Source organism: Lathyrus oleraceus, chromosome 4, assembly GCF_024323335.1.
Source record: "Lathyrus oleraceus cultivar Zhongwan6 chromosome 4, CAAS_Psat_ZW6_1.0, whole genome shotgun sequence".
Classification (NCBI taxonomy): Eukaryota; Viridiplantae; Streptophyta; class Magnoliopsida; order Fabales; family Fabaceae; genus Lathyrus; species Lathyrus oleraceus.
This window is the reverse complement of record NC_066582.1, coordinates 453,069,393-453,088,140: the sequence shown is the minus strand read 5'-3', so window position 1 is coordinate 453,088,140 and position 18,748 is coordinate 453,069,393.

Sequence of the window (18,748 nt, the reverse complement as noted above, 5' to 3'; positions counted from 1 at the left end):
TTTTGTTTCTATTTGGGAAGAGTAAAAAAGAATTAATAGAAATATAAAAAGAAATAGGAGTTAAATTTTTGTTTATTTATAAAATTTATTTTATTTTAAGTGTAGATGAATGTGTGTGATATTCCGTATCATTTTATTAACTTTGCTTCCTAATTTTTAATACATTAAATATATTAATATATTATTTATATTATTAAATACTGTTCAATAATGAATGTGGTATGGATCCATCCTTTCTTCTTAATACCTCCCTCCTATCTAAAAAGTGGGATTGTTAGATTGGAACGTGATCATCGGCATCAACCATCTTTAAACAATGGACATGCTGGTGAGAAAATGGATCATGAGTTATTAAATTATGTCAGCACAACTTATCTTCCTACGTGGACAAGATTCATTTATTGAAACTTAAATTAATTAAATTTCTTTAATAGGCAAAATAGTCAAAAATAGACACCTAGACACTATTGATAACAAATTTATCAAATTAATTAAATCTAATCATATTGAGGCATAAATATGCATGGATACATATAACTGATAGGCTTATATATTGCAGTTTCTAGGTTTGTATTTTGAATTGAAAAAAATAATATTGGAATTGCAAGTGCATCTTTTGAAGGTGTTTTCTTAAATTTATTGAAAGGTAATAAATTATATATAAGCCACAACATATAAAACTTAACACAGTAAAGACAGAAGAAACTGATTGTGTGCATTGTCCAATAAATATAATTCTAATTAGATAATAGAAATGAAACACATCAATTAAAATCCTTGCAAATTGACCGAGAATTCAGAAGTAGTATCTAACTAATCAACTTAATTTATTATTTCTCTTTGATCCTTAGTTTAAAAATATTATATTATAGTCTTTTAAAACGGTTCTGTTAGCCAAATTGATCTCTTCGGTTAAATTTTTAGTAAAAAAGCGTTAACTACCTATATTCATATGATTCATTAGAACCCTAGATGTCACACCCTCTTTCTCTCTTCCCACGAATACTGCCTCAAAAATACGTACAAATATCAACTATTTTCATCTTTAAAATGCAACAACAACACTCAAATCAAAGCACCTTCTTATAATAATGGATAACCATTGATATCTTTGCATCCTTCATTTAAAATCAAATTCTTCATTGTTTCTTCTAATTGTGATTCTTATACTATGTTCATTGTTTTTTTATTTGAATATGAAAAAATTGATATGCAGGCCGTTTAAGGTTTTGATCTACAATCCCCTTTTCATTTTTTTTTGTTTTCCCCCAATTTTTTGTGGCGACGATGAAGTAACATCAAATCTAAAGTTTGTCTTTCTCTATATATATGAATTGGAAAAAGGTTTGAATTTTAATTAAAGTGGGTATTTTTTATTTCAAATTGATGTTTTAAAATAGTTAAATTACTTTTAATTTTATTGATTGAGGTTGACTTCTTATTATGGCAAATGATACCCTAAAGATAACCGTTGTTGACAAAATTCCCTCTGACTTAGAATGCATACAAGGACGAGTAATGCCAGAAAACAAAATAGGAAAATTCATATCAGAGTAATAGGTTCCTTCCCCAAATTGCCCGCATCAGATTTTGGTCAACTTGTGAATGACAATTTGCAGGTGAGCTGATGCAATTGTCTTGTAAAGTGGGATCTTAATGTTTTTAAAACAATTTTAAAATATGATCAAACATTATTGTTTATAATTTTCAGCATACTCTATTTTTAACTGAATTAGTTCTACATGGTTCATAATGTTGTTATTTTCAGATTGCTCATTATAATTCTGCACAAGATGATTTTGGAACCGAAATGGAAATTAGCACAAGAACATGTCTTGAACCAGGTAAATTACTATGCTTCATGTATCGATTAAATATGTATTGGTGTGTATATAGTTTTGTATAAGTTTATTGATTTACTCTACTTTGTTTACCTCACCAGCTGCTTGGTGGCAATAACATGGAATAATTTTCTTAGAGTTGCAAAGAATAGTCGTGTGTATATTAAGTCAGACATGCTCATCTCTTGCATGTGAGCATGATTCAAATATGTATGATCAGATATATATCAAAAGAAAAAAATCAAGATCTTGTTGCGTACATCCATGTTCGGTTTATCTACTGGAGCATTGTCGGCATTCAATCTGAAAATGAACGTGTAAAGGTCTTCAATTTGAGTTGGCATGTAGCTAATCTTACCCAATGATGTTTATTGTAAGATAAATTTTGATATTGAATGATGTACAAAATAATAGATTTAAGTGATCAGAACTTACATAGATTCATTTCATTTTATCTATACATTGTTCATTCATGGAAGTCTTTGATTTTTTTTTACACATTATTAATATTTTGTGTGGGGTTTTAACCTCCTAAAATTAAGCCTCTACAATTTAAACAAAATATCATTATTTTTAATATATATGATAACTCAGTTTGCCAACCTGTCATACCACGTAACAAAATTAATATTTTTTCTGAATTTTTAACGGCAATGACCTTTTGTGTAACAGAATAATTTTTAGGGGACCAATATGCAACTTTTTATTATTAAGGGACCAAAGCGAAACATTAAATTAGATTAAGGAACTCTGGAACTAATTATGTCTATATAATAGCAATGAAAAGAGTGGATGATACGATCATTTTTAAGAAAAAAAACTAAGGCCTACAAGCTCGGGGTTAACGGTAATGCAGCTTAGAAATAAGAAACGCAAAAACACGACTCAATAGAAAATTAGGAATTTGTATCATTTTCCAAACTTTAAATCTTCAAGATTCACACAAATTTATTTTGTAGATCTTGATCTATTTTCTCCAAGAAAACAATCCAGATTGAATGAAGAATATAAAAATTGAAAGAGTAAAATGTAAACTTGGTGAGTAGTTTGATTCTATATTGGTTTCACAGTTTCGAGTAGTGAGGTCGGAAAAAAAGAAATGGTGGTCGACGATGAGATTTCTCGAAACAAAAATCAAACATATTCATTAAGAAGTCTGTGGGATGGGGAAAACGAATATAAGTTTGATTTTTTTTTCATTTGAGAAAGTGGTGCTTGGAGACAAGGTGGAGAAAGGGGTGGCAACATTAGGGTTTCAAGAAAAAAAAAGAGAAGAAGAGAGAAAATGAGACAAAGATAAAATGGTGATGTGACAAGTCACAATAGGTTAATGCGAAGAATTAATTTTGAGATATAAGATTACTGTATTGTCATTTTTAAAGTGTAATTTTATAAAGTTTGAAAGACATTATTGGATGAGTGTTTTAGTTTAACTTTAATAGGTTGCTAGTTGATGTGATGTGACAAATTTATATAAGAATGTAGATGACATGTTTTTTTAGGAGTGTTCCCTCCGTATCATAAAAGGTGTTTTATTCTTATTTTTTTATGTCTCAAAATAAATGTCTTTTTAAAATACCAATATAATATTTATTTATTTTTCATTAATATATCTCTATTTATTAGCTTTTATTTTTTTCAACAATAAATATAAAAAGCAAGATCCATGAAATAGAGACACGCCCGTAAGAGAAGTCTTGTTTTCAAGCGCACACCAATCAATCACGTGAAAGCGAAATGGGACATTGTGGTTGAAAGTTGTACACGTGTCATCTAGTCGACAAAGCAACGTGGCCAATGCATGGTCATATTTACGGGGAGAAAACTAGAAATTGTGATTTCAGGGAGAAAACTAGAAATTGATAAATAAAAAACTAGAAATAGAGAATTTGTCACATTTACGATTTCAGGGAGAATAGAGAATTTGTGATTTCAGGGAGAAAACTAGAAATTGATAAATAAAAAATAGAGTAATAAGATGACATTAGTGTCGTACCTCGAAAAATACGATCATTGGCAAAGTGCATCACACGCTTGTGGGAAAAAAATTGAACATAGTCATCACCGAATTTTATTTATCCCAGTGAAGGAATAGAAAAATATTGATAAAATCTTTGGAAAAGAACATGATCGTCACAACCATATTTGAGTTCGGGAGTTGGTTACGCAAGGGGAAGGTATTAGCACGCCTCATTTCTGTTGTACTCAACGAAAACCTTTTAGTTAGATTTGCGATTAAGAATGCTAGCTTATGTCATTTGTTTTCTTTGAATTATTAAAAGTGTAAAAAGAAAAAGAGAGGGATCACAAAAAAAACTTGATTATTGTACCTGACAAGATTGCGGGTCTTTCTCCAACGTATCTTCGGGTGCGATGGAAAACTTAAGGCATACGTAGTTCTGGATAAAAAAAGTTTATTTGTTGGTCGATTTTAATGAAAGTTATTTTGTCACAATCGACAGAAAACATTAGTTACCCAAACCAGGTGAGGAGCAGACGTTTGCATCACATAAAATAGATTTCTATATATCAACATTCACAGAAAAACGTCACTTATCTCAACTCACATGTGTGTGGACAAAGCGTTGTTTTTCATCGTCTCAAGACAAAATATCTTTCGATTGTGAAAAGGTTTTGAAGATCGCGCGGCGGCGAGAAAAAGAGTTTAATTGGTTGAGTGTTTTATAAGTGAATGATAAATTTTGATGAGAATGGGACACAAGTCTTGGGATCAAACATTTGGGATTTCACTGGAATGCTAGATTCTAACCGTCCTTTTTCATTCTAATTTTTAAGAAAAAAATTGGATGGACAACGAACGCTTGATAAGAACAAGACGCATGTCTTGGAATCAATTGCTCAAGGGTTACGTCAGAATGCTAGATTCCAACGATCCTTTCTAGTCCAAATTTATTAAGTATTTTAAAAGCGAAAGAAAAGAGTGGATGATTATCTCAAGATGCATGCCTCAGGACTAATCATTCAAGGGTTCTGTTGGAATGCTAGATTCCAACAGTCATCTTCTTTCAAGTTTGTTTAGAAAAAGGGGTTAAAGCATTAGTTAAAATGATTTGTTAAACGGTTGAAATAAGATCGATTAACAATTCATGAAATAATCCACTTAACAATTAAGAGTAATTAATTAATTAAAATCTAATCAACTAAACGGAAAAAAAAAATCATTTAATTTATTAATTACTAATCTAAATTAATTAATAAATCAAGAAAATAAAAATGACAAAGCATGAAAAGGGGGTGCCAATAGGAATGGGCATGGAGTGTAGAAAATAATTTAATTTGGGCCCAATCAAAACAAACACTAATTTAATTAAATTTAAAAATGAAAAATCCCCTAATCAAATCTTGACATGTGGCAATGACTAATGAAACAAAGAAAAATAAAGTACCACCTTTTCTCTCTCTCAGACATGTTTTTCGATTTTTTTACTCAAATAACCCATTTTTTCAAAAAAAAATCTAAAATAACTCATTTTTCAGATTAATTCCCAAACTATCTCACTTTCAAAAAAAAATTAACATGTAGGTGCCAGATGAATTGGCGCATACCCTTAATTTTAAAGAGGAGACGCCAATTGAATATGCTACAACACATGGTTCTGTCAATCCAATTGGTGCTTATGTGTAGAAAATGAGAGGAGACGCCAATTGGTTTGACTCTTCCGTGTATTGTATATTTTTTATATATAAATAGAGGTGTTGTGTGATTCATTTTTCCATATTTTTTCATTATATTGCAAACATGGTTCGCCTTCGTCGCTGTTATGAAAAATGATTTATTTGAGAGATAAGTCTCCGATGGAGATGCTCTTCTGGAACATCTTTCATTTTGAGCAACTACAGAGGGAGTTGATTCGTTGGTTAGAAGGAAACATACCTGAAGGCAAAAAAATTAGAAGTATTGAGAGACTCGATGTCGTACGTGGATGGGTGCGAGTAAAAAATGATAAGGATGTTAGGAAAGTGATGTTAGGACCAAATGATATCAGATTGATTGTTGTAATGAATTAGAAATATTATTTTTAAATGTTATGGTTAAGTATTTTTATCTGTTTTGATATCTGTTGTTTGTGTTGTTTATTCTGACCTGTTCGATTTTAAGTGTGTTTAAGTTGGAGTGATATTTGTTGTTAACCTTGTTGTAATAAAAAGTTATTAATATATCAAAATTAAAGGTTAGAAAAATTAAAAGGTGGTACTAAATTATGATGTAGAGGTTGCTCCGAGATTGGGACATTTTTTCTTATTGTGTCTGGGTTGATGACATGTACTACATAATCTTATCATTTTATCAGCCATTACCATTTTTTGCCGTCCTTTTTTCTTTCTTCGCATCTCATCGTTGTGCCAAACTATGTCCCTTTGATATGGAGGTCAATATTCCTTCATTGCTAGCACTGAGAAGCTTTCATTATAGACATTCATGGCGGTAATGGCCTTGTAAACAACGGATAGATGGTTGTAAGCATCCTGGCGAGTATGTGTGCATGCCGCAATGACATGGGAGCAAGGAATACGGAAGGCCTGGAACTTGCCACATTCGCACCAACTTTTGTTTAGTCTGACAGCATAGGATAAATTTGGCCTCCCCTCATTATGATCCATTGTTTCCTGTACACTTAAATTTTTCCTATGACAGACAAAGATTGTAATCGCGTGTGTGCTAGCTTTGATAGTTTTCTCTTTCATCACTTTCATACATCATTCACAGAATAATTGACCTGACACTAGCACTGCAATCCATCTTTCGCCTCTGGTTGTGAAGGGCAATGCCAACCTAAAATAGGTTGTTCTCACCTTTGCAATTATTGGTAGATTTCTAATGCCTTTAAAGACGTCATTCATGCATTCCACAAGGTTTGTTATCATGTGGCTCCATCGTAATCCTCTATCAAATGCCCTTGTCCATTGCTCTAATGGTATGTTATCCACCCCCTTTTTGCATCTGCATTTGAGAATTTAATTTTGTCACGGTAATGTTGAAATGACGGTTGAGTTAGGGCATACTCTACATTTACCATTTTTTTGCGAAGGTTCTCGTCTTTGATTGAACGCATGAAGTTTCGTGTGATGTGTCTAATGCAATAGACATGGGTATCATGGTTATTGTAAGCACTCCCAATAGCAGCATGTCTATCTGAAGTAAAACAGAGATTGACTTGTTGAGCGACATGTGTTCTGAGATGACTAAGGAAGAAACCCCAACCACCAGCGGTTTCACCTTCAATCAGAGCAAAGGCAATGGGAAAGACATTATTATTGTCATCTTGTGCAACATTCATAAGCAAAGTTCCCTTGTATTTTCCATATAACCATGTTTCATCAATTTGAATAATAGGTTTGTAGAATGCAAAACCTTTGATGCATGGCTGAAACACCCAAAAGAGGCGGGGAAAATTTTCATTTTTAGCAACACAAGTTTTGTCTGGCGTAAATGCTGGAAATGTCTCCATAATTACAATAGTCCTCAGTGCGTATGTTTTAAGTGCCCATAAAAACCGTGGCAATTCTTTGTATGAAATCAACAAACAAGATGCATTTGTTTGGACTACATGCACACTGATTATAAGATTCACCACTGTGGAGATGCACCATAGTGATCGTGTTAAATTATTGTTCGGTATGCTTCAATACATCCCAGATCTCCCGAAAAACCTCGAAGAATGGCATCTACGAAAAGTTAACGACCAATGGAACTTTAACCCTTGGCAAAGCTTCACTAGATCTGAGTGTCGGAAGTGGAAGCACCGATAAGATCATGTCTTAATTGAGATTGTGATGCCAACCGAAGAAAAACCAACTCGTAATTATATGGCTTGGTACATATCAGATGGATTTGAGTTCCTCGCCGAGGATATGTACCTATACGACCCACGCCAGGTAACTTACGCACAAGAAGGTTTAACATCTAACCCCTGACAACATTTCCAGACCGTTTACTCACAACCCCTAACCCATCAAAAATTTCGGTCCACACAGACAAACCTACGACCTTAACATGCTAAACACCTAACCACAATACCAAAAGCATACCCCGTACCACCACCAACAAAAAGATTATCATCAAGACACCTAACATCGTTATGCACCCAACATATCACCCTACCGTAGTCGTCTTAGCGAAAACACTCAGCGATTCTTTAACACCAACCGTCCCTATTCCTATTATAGTCAAGAAGCCCAAACATCACAAAACCAAAACATGCAACAACCATATGACTAGAAAATACCACAACAACCATTTCAACCTTTCCTCGACGCATCATTCACACCAATGTCTCCCTTTAATCGTCCTGATCGTCCTCTAATAACTCAAACTCATCCTAACTACTCTGGCATGGGTCACGAACTCAATTATGGTGGTAGTGCTTCATTGCATACACAAGACTACGCGGATTTGTATAAATATCTTAGGCAATCTTCTACAGGTGCTGGTGATGTTCCTGGATCCTCAAATTCTCAAACACTTGGGGTGAATCATCAACATGGGTTAGGGACACGCATTCGGGTAGCTAGGGGATGTGGTACCGTAGGTCGGTTAGGTCATCCCAATCAATGACATTAGTCCTTTTAGTATTTGTATGTAAACGCATATTAATATTAATAACAATTGGTCTGATTTAGACTTTTATCTAAAATGAATATTATTTTTCAAAAAAAATTACACAACATAAATATGTGTCAGACCAATTGACGCTTCCTCTTAAACTTCACATACAGACTCCAATTGGATTGGAAGCACTAGATGCATAAGTCAATCCAATTGGCGCCACTTCTTTAACTTATAGAGCAGACGTCAGTTCATCTGGCACCACCTCTTTCAAGTGGGATAGTTTGAAAATTAATATGAAAAGTGAGTTATTTTAGGAATTATTTTGAAAAACTAAATTATTTGAGTAAAAATTCAGGTTTTTCTCTTCTCATATTCCACTCCTAAATTTTCTCTTAATTTATATAGATTTTTATTTAAGCCAACAAGGACCAATAAAGAACAAACACATGTCCAGCACTAAGAAAAAAAAGAAACAAAGAAACACTCTTGTTACTCTCTCTCTCTCATGCGAAAGAAACAAAAATGCCCTTCCAGAAAAATTTCACAAAAAAACTCTCATTTCCATGTTGTTCCTCGTATTCACCTCCTTGCTAACAAGAAATTAATTTTGTTAAAGGAAAAAACAAAACCTCCATCCTTTCATTTCAACAAACTTTAAAGCTCAAGCCTCTTGTGAATAAAGAATAATATCAAAGCATAAAAATAGAAATCAAAAAATCAAAAGGAATGGGAGGTACCACCGTAACAGTGGTGGTTGCACTTACGAATCTGGTGTGGCGGAGGTGATGGCCGGTATGACGACGGTAATAAGGTCTGAACGGTGGAAGTAAGTCGTGTGGAGTTATCGCCATGGTTGTTTAGATTTGTTGTCGTGGTTATCTATGGTGTTGTAGGTGGAGATGGTTATAGGGTGTTGGTGGTTGTGAAACAGTGGTCGGAATGGTGAGTTTATTAGCGGCCATTTTATGGTGTGTTGAGATGTAGCTGCGAAAACAGTGATGGGGGATTTTATGTGTGAGTGTCGTAGTTGTTGTTGTAGAGAGAGGAAAAGACGGTGGAGGTTTTGTTGAGAAGGAAACAGTGGAGGTGGTGGGTTATGGAGGGTGTTTCGAGTTTGTGAAGGTTATGTGAAAGAAGAAATATAGTTAGTGTGGCCTTAAAGGAGATGATTTTATGATGGTTTTGTTGAGTTGGTGAGGATCTGAATTTTTTGAATCTTAAAACTCCCTCCCCTACAAAGCAGTGCCACGTGTTACTATGTGCTAATAGTTTTTTACATATTCACAATAATAGTTACTCTCTCCCTTCCTATGTCATTTTTTTTAACTTTTTACACATTATTGATAAAAGTTAATAATTATTGTTACTTTTCAAATAATAATTCTTCTTTTACCTATAATACCCTTAATTATTCATTACAATTATTTTACTTTTTTTCTTTCTGTAATAATTATTTATGGATAATTTTGACAAAAGTGCAATTAATGCTACATTGAAATTTACAAATGATAACTAAAAAGAAATAATTTTTTCAAGAAAGTGACACTTAAAAAGGAACGGAGGGAGTACTATATATACATGGTATCTAGGGTTTTATTTTTCTAGAAATCCAAAAATACCCTTTTGATAAAATAAGACTAATATCATATTATTATTATTATTATTTTGAAATGATAAAATATTTTTAAAATTAATAAATAAATAAAAAATCAAAAACTATAATATTAAAACAAAAATAAAAAAAAACTAATTATTTAATCAATGTTAAATATTTTTGTTGATTATTTTGAATAAAAAACAAAAATAAAATTACTAAAAATGACTAAAAATCTGGCGCAAAAGTGCTCGAAAAATTAAACTGAATACACCAAAACAATCAATGTGAAATAAACCTCTCGGAGACATACAAGTTTTGATCAAATTTTAAAATTAAAAAATGACCGATTAAAATGCTCAGACTATTTAAAATGTGATTGTAAAAATAGCCGAAAAATAAAACGAGCATGTTAGGTTAAACTACGTGAGCCGTAGATTAACAAAATTGACGTCTACAAGCTTGATTTAGAAATTTGGCGCCCACTAATTTTACGTATATTTGAGAATCAATTTGACCGGTCTGTCTGTTGATCCGAGAATTTATTCTGGTTGATATTTTAAGCATTCTGCAAGATGAAATGCATCTTATGTTATGCAGATTATGCGAATGTCATGATGCATGCATTGATTTATTGAATGCGGGGCAAAATTGGGGTATGACCGTTAGTAAGAGATGAGGGATGTTGTGAGGTTTATTAAAATGAGTATTAGGGTTATTTTATTTTAAAAAGAGAAGTTAAAAAAATTGAGTTGTACGTGAAAAGTTGGGAAATAGGCAGAAAGAAACATAGGAGAGTGTTGGAAGAAAAGAGAGAGAAATCTCAAAAGGCAAAACTTTATTACTCTGCAATTTTGAGGTAAGGAGGAAATTATTCATATATGGGAAATGAGGGTTCCTTACTCTCATGTCTTCTCCCATTTTCCTTTATCTGTAATTGTTGTTTGTGGCCAAAAAGGGTTTAGATAAAACCCTTTGAGACAATCGATTGATAATGTTTCCTTTTATTCTTGAGTAATATGATATAAATTCTCATTTGATTTGTACTCTAATTTGATAACTTTGTTGATGCCTTGTTGATAATTATGTCCTATTTGTATATGGCAGTTGCCTGTGAGTTGTAGATTTGTTCAATAGGACGAATATCATTAAAATTGAAAAGTTGAAAAAGTAGGAAAAAGTCAAAAGAAAAAAGAAAAAGAAATCAAAAAAATCGAGAGTCGGGGGGTGGGGTGGGGTGGGGTGGGGGTGAGGGGGTCGCGTGAAGGAGTCGGTGCATGATAGCCACGAAGCAACTGCATCATGGTGGAAGTTGCAGCGGTATGGAGTCGCGTGCGGTGGATGTCGCAGTGGCGTGGTGCACGATTGCATACGGATGGAGCCACACATATCTTTTCAATAATCGAAATGCTCTTTATCAAATAATGAAACTTGCTTGAAAGATTTTATAACTATATCCAAATTGACTATTCTTACTAAAATACATTCTTGTCCAACTTGCAATAGATTTGTCTTTTCAAATTTACATACTACAACTTAGCCTTTTAATAGTTTAACTTTTAATAGAAAGTGTATGATCTGAGGTTCACTAATGACTTTGATTTTTTTCTTATTTATTTTTTTTTCTTCAAAATTGAAAATAATACTTTGCTATTTAGTATCTTTGATTTGCAATGTTGAATTTTTTATAAATAATCTACTTTTCCAACAAAATTCCACAAATAACCAACTTTGACTTACTTTTTCAAAGTTGTTGCCAATTGGATTGGCTAGTCCTTAAGTCCAATCACCAATTGAATTGGCGACTACACTTACTTTTTCAAAGTTGTCGCCAATTGGATTGGTTAGTCCTCTTCGTTGCAATTTTTGTTTGTTTGAAATATGGGTACTTTGAAAATTTATGGGGAAAGTTGGTTATTTGGGGAATTTTGTTGGAAAAGTTGATTATTTTTTTAAAAAATTGCAATGTTGGGTTGAATATATGGAGAAACTTGATTGAGTCATTGTAGAGAATAATTTTGGGAACTAAATTCATTACATGGATTGTACTATATATATTGGGAAAGGCTCAAGTGTCCCATTATTAAAGATAGAACCTACAAATAATTTATATAGAGTGATACCTCTCACCTTACAAGCCGGATTAAAGCCAATTTTGTATGGATGAATTTGACCAAACTCTTATTCTATCATGGTATTAGAGTCTATTGATTCGAGCTACCCATAATTTATATACGCATCAAGCTTAATAATGTCGAGCTAAACAGGGTGTATTGGAAAAACCAAGTACCACATAATAACAATTTAGACCACTCACCGTTTATATCCATACACCAAGCCTAATAGTGTTGAGAATGAGAGGGTGTATTGAGAAAAAATAGGCTTTGATACCATATAGAGTTTGAACAGGTGCTTATAAGTGAAGGTAACCATCATCCTACAAGACGATTTTATAGGGATAAGTAAAGCCTAAAATCACACTTCTTAACATGGTATCAAAAATCTAGTTTAAGATTCGTTGAACTACCTACTATCAAGTTTTCAATATCGAAACACCCCATTTATTTTCACGCTCTATATGTCTAGTCATAAGCGTGAGTGTGTGTGTCAAGAGTCTCATATTGGATAATATATAATCTGAATATGTGCTTATAAGTTGGGGAAATTCTCACCCTACAAGTCTATTTTATATGGTTGAGTTAGGTCCAACCATATTTCCTAACAAGATGTTAAATTTTTTGCATACAACTTGTACTACTTAATAAGTGTTGTCAGTATAATTTGTACTATTGTTCCTTCTATTTTCACTAGATGCCTCTATTTGAAAATGATTCTTTGAGAAAGAAATCATTAGAAGATAACAATTTGACCTTCAGAGTGTAGACTTCTATAGGATATCAATTTGGCCTTATGTCATATTATTAGTTGAATTGACTTTTGTAGAGTTGACTAAACAATCAAGATAATCTTCATCAGAGATATAATGATCATTAGAGCATGTAAATCATTTATCCTATGTAGATGTATTGGTGTCAAACGATGGCTTGCTTATTCCACTTGATAGAAATTAATGTAGATGATTAATCTTATTTTCTTTCTTGTGAAGATAATAGTACTAGAGAAAAATGTCACAACTTTCAAATTTGTGTCTCTATAATAACATTAATTTCTTTTAGTGTCACAAGTGAAATATTCTTGCAATGATTTCCCTCGTGTTTGAAGTACATTTAAAATTCCCTTAGAAAAGAGTTGTTGGGATAATTTAATCTGGCACTCCAAAATTTTACCCAACACCCACCAAAAAAATTTGTTTACTATATTACCCTTTGGCCAAAAAAAAGAAAAAAACAAATTCATTTCATTTGTCATTTTTCAGAATTTTGAGAAAGCATGTGTAATTAATTGGATTTTCAGAGCCTTCTACCGGATTTTACAAGTAAGTCTCATTTTATGTTAATGCGTTGAATTTTCATCGGTATTTAAGTTAGATACCGAATTTTTATTACAAAACCATACATTTTTATAGATATTTTTGAAATGTCCAATAAAAACTCATATTTTACATGCAATTTTATTGGAGTTTTTGAAAAATACGGGTAAATCACATTCCTTTTTACCTAAATTTTTTAAATGTCTGGTAAATATGCCTACATGCTTATCAAATATTTCAATTACTTCGGTAGAAGAGGTTGATGGTAACCATATTTTTGAAAATTTCCGGTATAACTAGAATCATTTCCAGATTTTTTTAAAACCTGATGGTTCATATTTATTTATTTTTTCTTTATGTAGTGAGGACCGAATGACGAGATGGGACGATTGCTTCTAGACGGACTGACAGTCCGCCTAGAGCTCTCGTTGGGAATGGGAAGATGACAGGGAGGATTCGCATATCCGGGAAGGTATATTAGTCCCCACAAATTCTCACAAGAGGGGGATGGTTGGGCAGTCACACACACCTCGTACTCTCCAGTGTTATGAGGCATAAGTAGATGGTGCAAAGATTTTGATGTAGAGCCTGATGATCAGGAAAATATAGAGACTCAGGCTGAGGCTCAGACTGACACTGAAGTGAAGGCTCAAAATGAGTTATAGGTGGCAGGGGTTGATACTGAGGTGGAAACTCAGGCTGAAACTGAGGTGAAGACTCAGGCTGACAGTGAGGTGATGACTCAGGTTGTGATAAGGTAGAGGCTAGGCTAAGATGGAGATGACAACTTAGGATGATATGAAGCCACTTGTGCATAGATGAGGGCTTACCTAGAGGGCTTACTGATTGTTTATTTCTCACTGTGTATGTCGATCATGGAAATTTTAGACTATGCAAGGGAGATGTATAAATATTTTATCTTAAGAGTCTATTTATTTATTATTGTTTAATTATAAATAATTGATAGTTTATAATTTAATTGTTACAATACCACCTATTATTAAAGGTTTCATTTGAGGTCATTGATAGATGGTTAATGTATAACATTCTTAGCAGTACAGTTGCTATTAGACATGATACAGTGGTGGTGCAGTTCCCTGGGCAATAAGAAATAGTTACTTAGAGTGATATGTTACAGTATCACATCATCGCATCATACCACATGCTCAACCTACTGATGATGTTGGACCTTCCCATGTTGGAGGACCTTCAGATGACGGATCACCGCCTCCACCTAGTATGATTGACAAGCAGCAGTTGCAGAGGATCGCACTACTTTCAGATAACCTCATGGGTTTGGTAAACCCATATGGTAAGATGTATGCTTTGGCATCGTAGATAACACACATTTCTTGTGGTGGACATGTGTGGATTTTATTAGTTTTTTCATTATTTCCCATCCCTGACATTATTTTTGGTTTGTATTGGATTATTTATATATTGTTGACACTTTAGTTAAAATTTCATTATATGAAAATTAGTGTTACGTTATAGCGGGATGAACATAACTAAACATGAAAAATTCTTAACATGACTTAACATGAAAATAACTTAAACACTGCTAGATGATTCAGGACGTTTCAACATCTTGATAATATCATCGGCAGATCTTCCAATTGTCACATCCACCTCGATCGGATCATTTGTTTCGTCTCGGTGATATGTGTTCCACATGACTTTTAAATCTTCATTTGTCTTCAATTCAAACTTACTAAAACTAATATTCCAGTCATTATCGATCGATGGCGAACAGTACTTGGTCGTAACCATCTTTCTGTTGTTGGTATGGTGCACAAGATTATTCATCTTGGATTTCAGAACAGCAAGAGGAGTGTCCTCTTTGAGCCAAAAGTTAACGGGAGGTTTCACGTCGTTGAAGTACACAAATGTGAGATACCAATATTGAGAAATTCTTAGATGTTTTTTAACAACATATCATGCATATTTATACAAGTTTAGAATTAATATGGACATGTCGATGCAATCACAATCCTATAAAGTTATCGGTTAAATCTCAACCATTGAAATTGAACACTACCAAATTTTTCTACGATATGGAAAAAATTTGGTTGTCATAGGATTTTTTTTTAAAAAAAATTGTATTCTAAGAAGTTTTTGAAAAAACGGATAAAATAACACTACTGGATTTTTCTAGTTTATGGGAAAATTTCGTGTATCCATGGTCAGGGACGGATCCAAACATTACATATTAGTGTGGCTAAATATAAAATAAATTATGAATTCAATTATATTGAAAATAAGAAATAACACTGTTTAAAACAATACATTTATAATGAAAATCGTCTACCAAATATGAGGAATTAGCAAAGATAAAGTGATATAGAAACTTGAAAGGCGGTGATAATGTTTAAAAAATCGTAAGGGAGTAGTCAGTCGAATCGTTAATCCAAAGGATCATCCGTCTGATTTGATTGTTGGAGCAGATAAACTATTAAACATGTGAGAGCCGACCAGAATCGACCAAAACCGATAAAAACTGACAAACCAACGATTTTTAAAAACCGACCGATTAAATGCTTGTACTTTTTCCTCAAACAAAATGATGTTGTTTTTTTATTAAAAAAAATTAAAATATAAGTAGAGCTTGTTCAAAACTTGTTTGAAACTTTTGTATTTGGAAATTAAATTTATTAGACACTGCACTTATTTTGTTATTTAGTTTGTGTCAATTAGACTTTGTTTAAAATTTATTTTAATTTGTATTGTTTTGTTGTATGTGATGGTTAGGTTTAAAATTTCAATTTAAAAAATGAATTTGTAAAATTATTATATTTTAAAACTTTGCAATTTAATAGGTGTCGTGATTTTTTTAGAGATCCAATCAAAAGATTCGACCGATTTAATAATTATATAATTTTGTTATAAAGATTGATTTATTCAATTGAGTTATTTGGGTTATTCAACTAAATTATGATTTAATAATTATATAGTTTTATTATAAAGATTGATTTATTCAATTGAGTTATTTGGACTATTCAACTAAATTATGTGATTTAATCTAGCTTACTCATACGGTTCAACCAATGACCCAGTAATTCAACAATAAACCATTGACTTATTTTATCAATTTGATGACCGGTCCAATTTTAAAATACTAAGAAAATATACAAATGGGAGTATATATATATAAATTGGTGTGATTATAGCCCTAGTGTGTCTATGGTGCTTTTAAAATACATCAGTAAAATTTGACACACACGTTATTTTTAAACAACTGGTAAAATTGCATACTGAATTTCTTTATTTAATTACTGGAATTTTCGTGTGTCTACTGTATTTTTTATTTTCTTATAATTTTTTTGCACAATTTTTTTTGAACACGAATATTATTGGTATTTTGAAAAAATAAGAGGTGCGAGATCAAATTGGAAGGGTGCCAGTGTCAGGTAAAATGTAAAATTCTTAGCTGTTGGTTAACAAAACCCAACAACCAAATATGAGCAAAGCCCATCAACCAAAAATGAGATTACAATCAACTACTTTAGACAATATGATTTTTTTATGTTTTATTGTTTTTTCTTTTTGTTATAAGTTTGTGTACGGCTGATTTTAAAAAAATTTAAAACATATTTTATGTTAAAAGATTTTTATGATATAGGGTAAGAATTTTATAAAACTCAACTAAGAATTAATTGTTATGCACTGTATTTTATATTGTTAATCAATGTATGACAATCATTTGTTAATTATTTTTTAAGTAGTTAAAATAAAATTCAAAATTTTTAAATAAATTAACGATTATAGGTTAAAAAAATTATATTATCGATGCATATCAATTAAATTTATATTATAATTTTAATTAAGAGAATGATAATTTTTTAACACAATCAAATTTATTATTATTTAATTGAAATTTTTCATAATTCATAAAGTCTTTTAGTATTAAAAACTCTATCAATTTTAATAAATATTTCAGAAGAACGAATTGATAGATTTTTATTTTATATCTATTTTTTTCTTAGCATCATATTTATTTATATCAATATATTATTATCAATTTATTTAAAATATAGCATAGGTAGAAAAATATATTTGAAGATAATGTCTTTGTGGAATAATAAGTAACGCTTTTACGATAATTGTATCACTTATCTTTTATAGGCATTTTCATTTTAAAACTAATCTAAATATGTCGAACATAACATCAATACCTTTAACAACAATGCAAATGAACTTTTATAACATATGTTTACTATTTGGTGCTTACATCATAGGTACCCTATTAGAGAAAGCTTTTAAATTGAATGGATTTGAGCTGGATTTGTGAACATTTCATTTTTTTTTATAGTATTTCAAATATTTTAGAATACTTTAGAGTATTTATTCAAGAATATTCAGGATAATTCTGTCTATACTCGAATTTGTACAAGATGGTTAAAAATTCGAATGTATGGAAGAGAATTTGGAATTTTTCTAAAGAGGATATGTGTTTTGTGATGTGATTTCTGAATTCATAATAATTTATTTATAGGTCATGTTTATGTTGTTTCAGAAAGTTGCGATCATTGATGAAACAACATCCTTTTAACAACACTTTTATCAAAAGATGTGTTGTTTCACCTATAACAACGTTTTCCAAGAGTTTCATGTCTTCATTCAGCAACACTTCACGAAGTGTTGCCTATTTCCGAATTCAAAATTCAAACTTAAGCAACAATAAAAAATAAGAGCAGCAGTCGTCTACCTCATGTCGACTGAAGGGCGGTTGTCGGAGTGCCACCAACGCCATCGTATAATGTTGCGAGTAGCCCGATTGCTCTGATGCGTCGTGCCTAAGTGCTCAAATGTCGCCTACAAGTCGCCACTAGCGCCTCTACGCCCACACCCTCGGACCTGGTCCCGGAGCCGGTGTCACCGGTGGCGACACCGGCGAGGAGGTGTATATAGGAGACAAATGACATAATGCTTGGGACCACCACACTAGTCCATGTCACTTTATCCTCTTTTGTCCTTTTGTTGAGTTAATGAACATAACTCTTTATAAAAGATTTTAATGTAAGTATCACTTTCTATGCGGGACTATTTCCCAATCATTTATTGATATTTACTCACTTTCACTTTTCTTGTCATTTTGGAACAAACTCATGGAAATTTATTATTCATAAATTATAACAATCTCCCATTTGTTCTAATAATGACAAAACCAATTACATAAAAGAGAAACAAAGAATGTTAATACAGTTAAGTATCTTTCGATTTGAACTTAACCTTAGTAAAAATAATGCAAAGTCTAATCGGAATGTTAGGTAGCAATGCTTTGAGTCGTTATCCCTTGTGATTATACCGGTGTT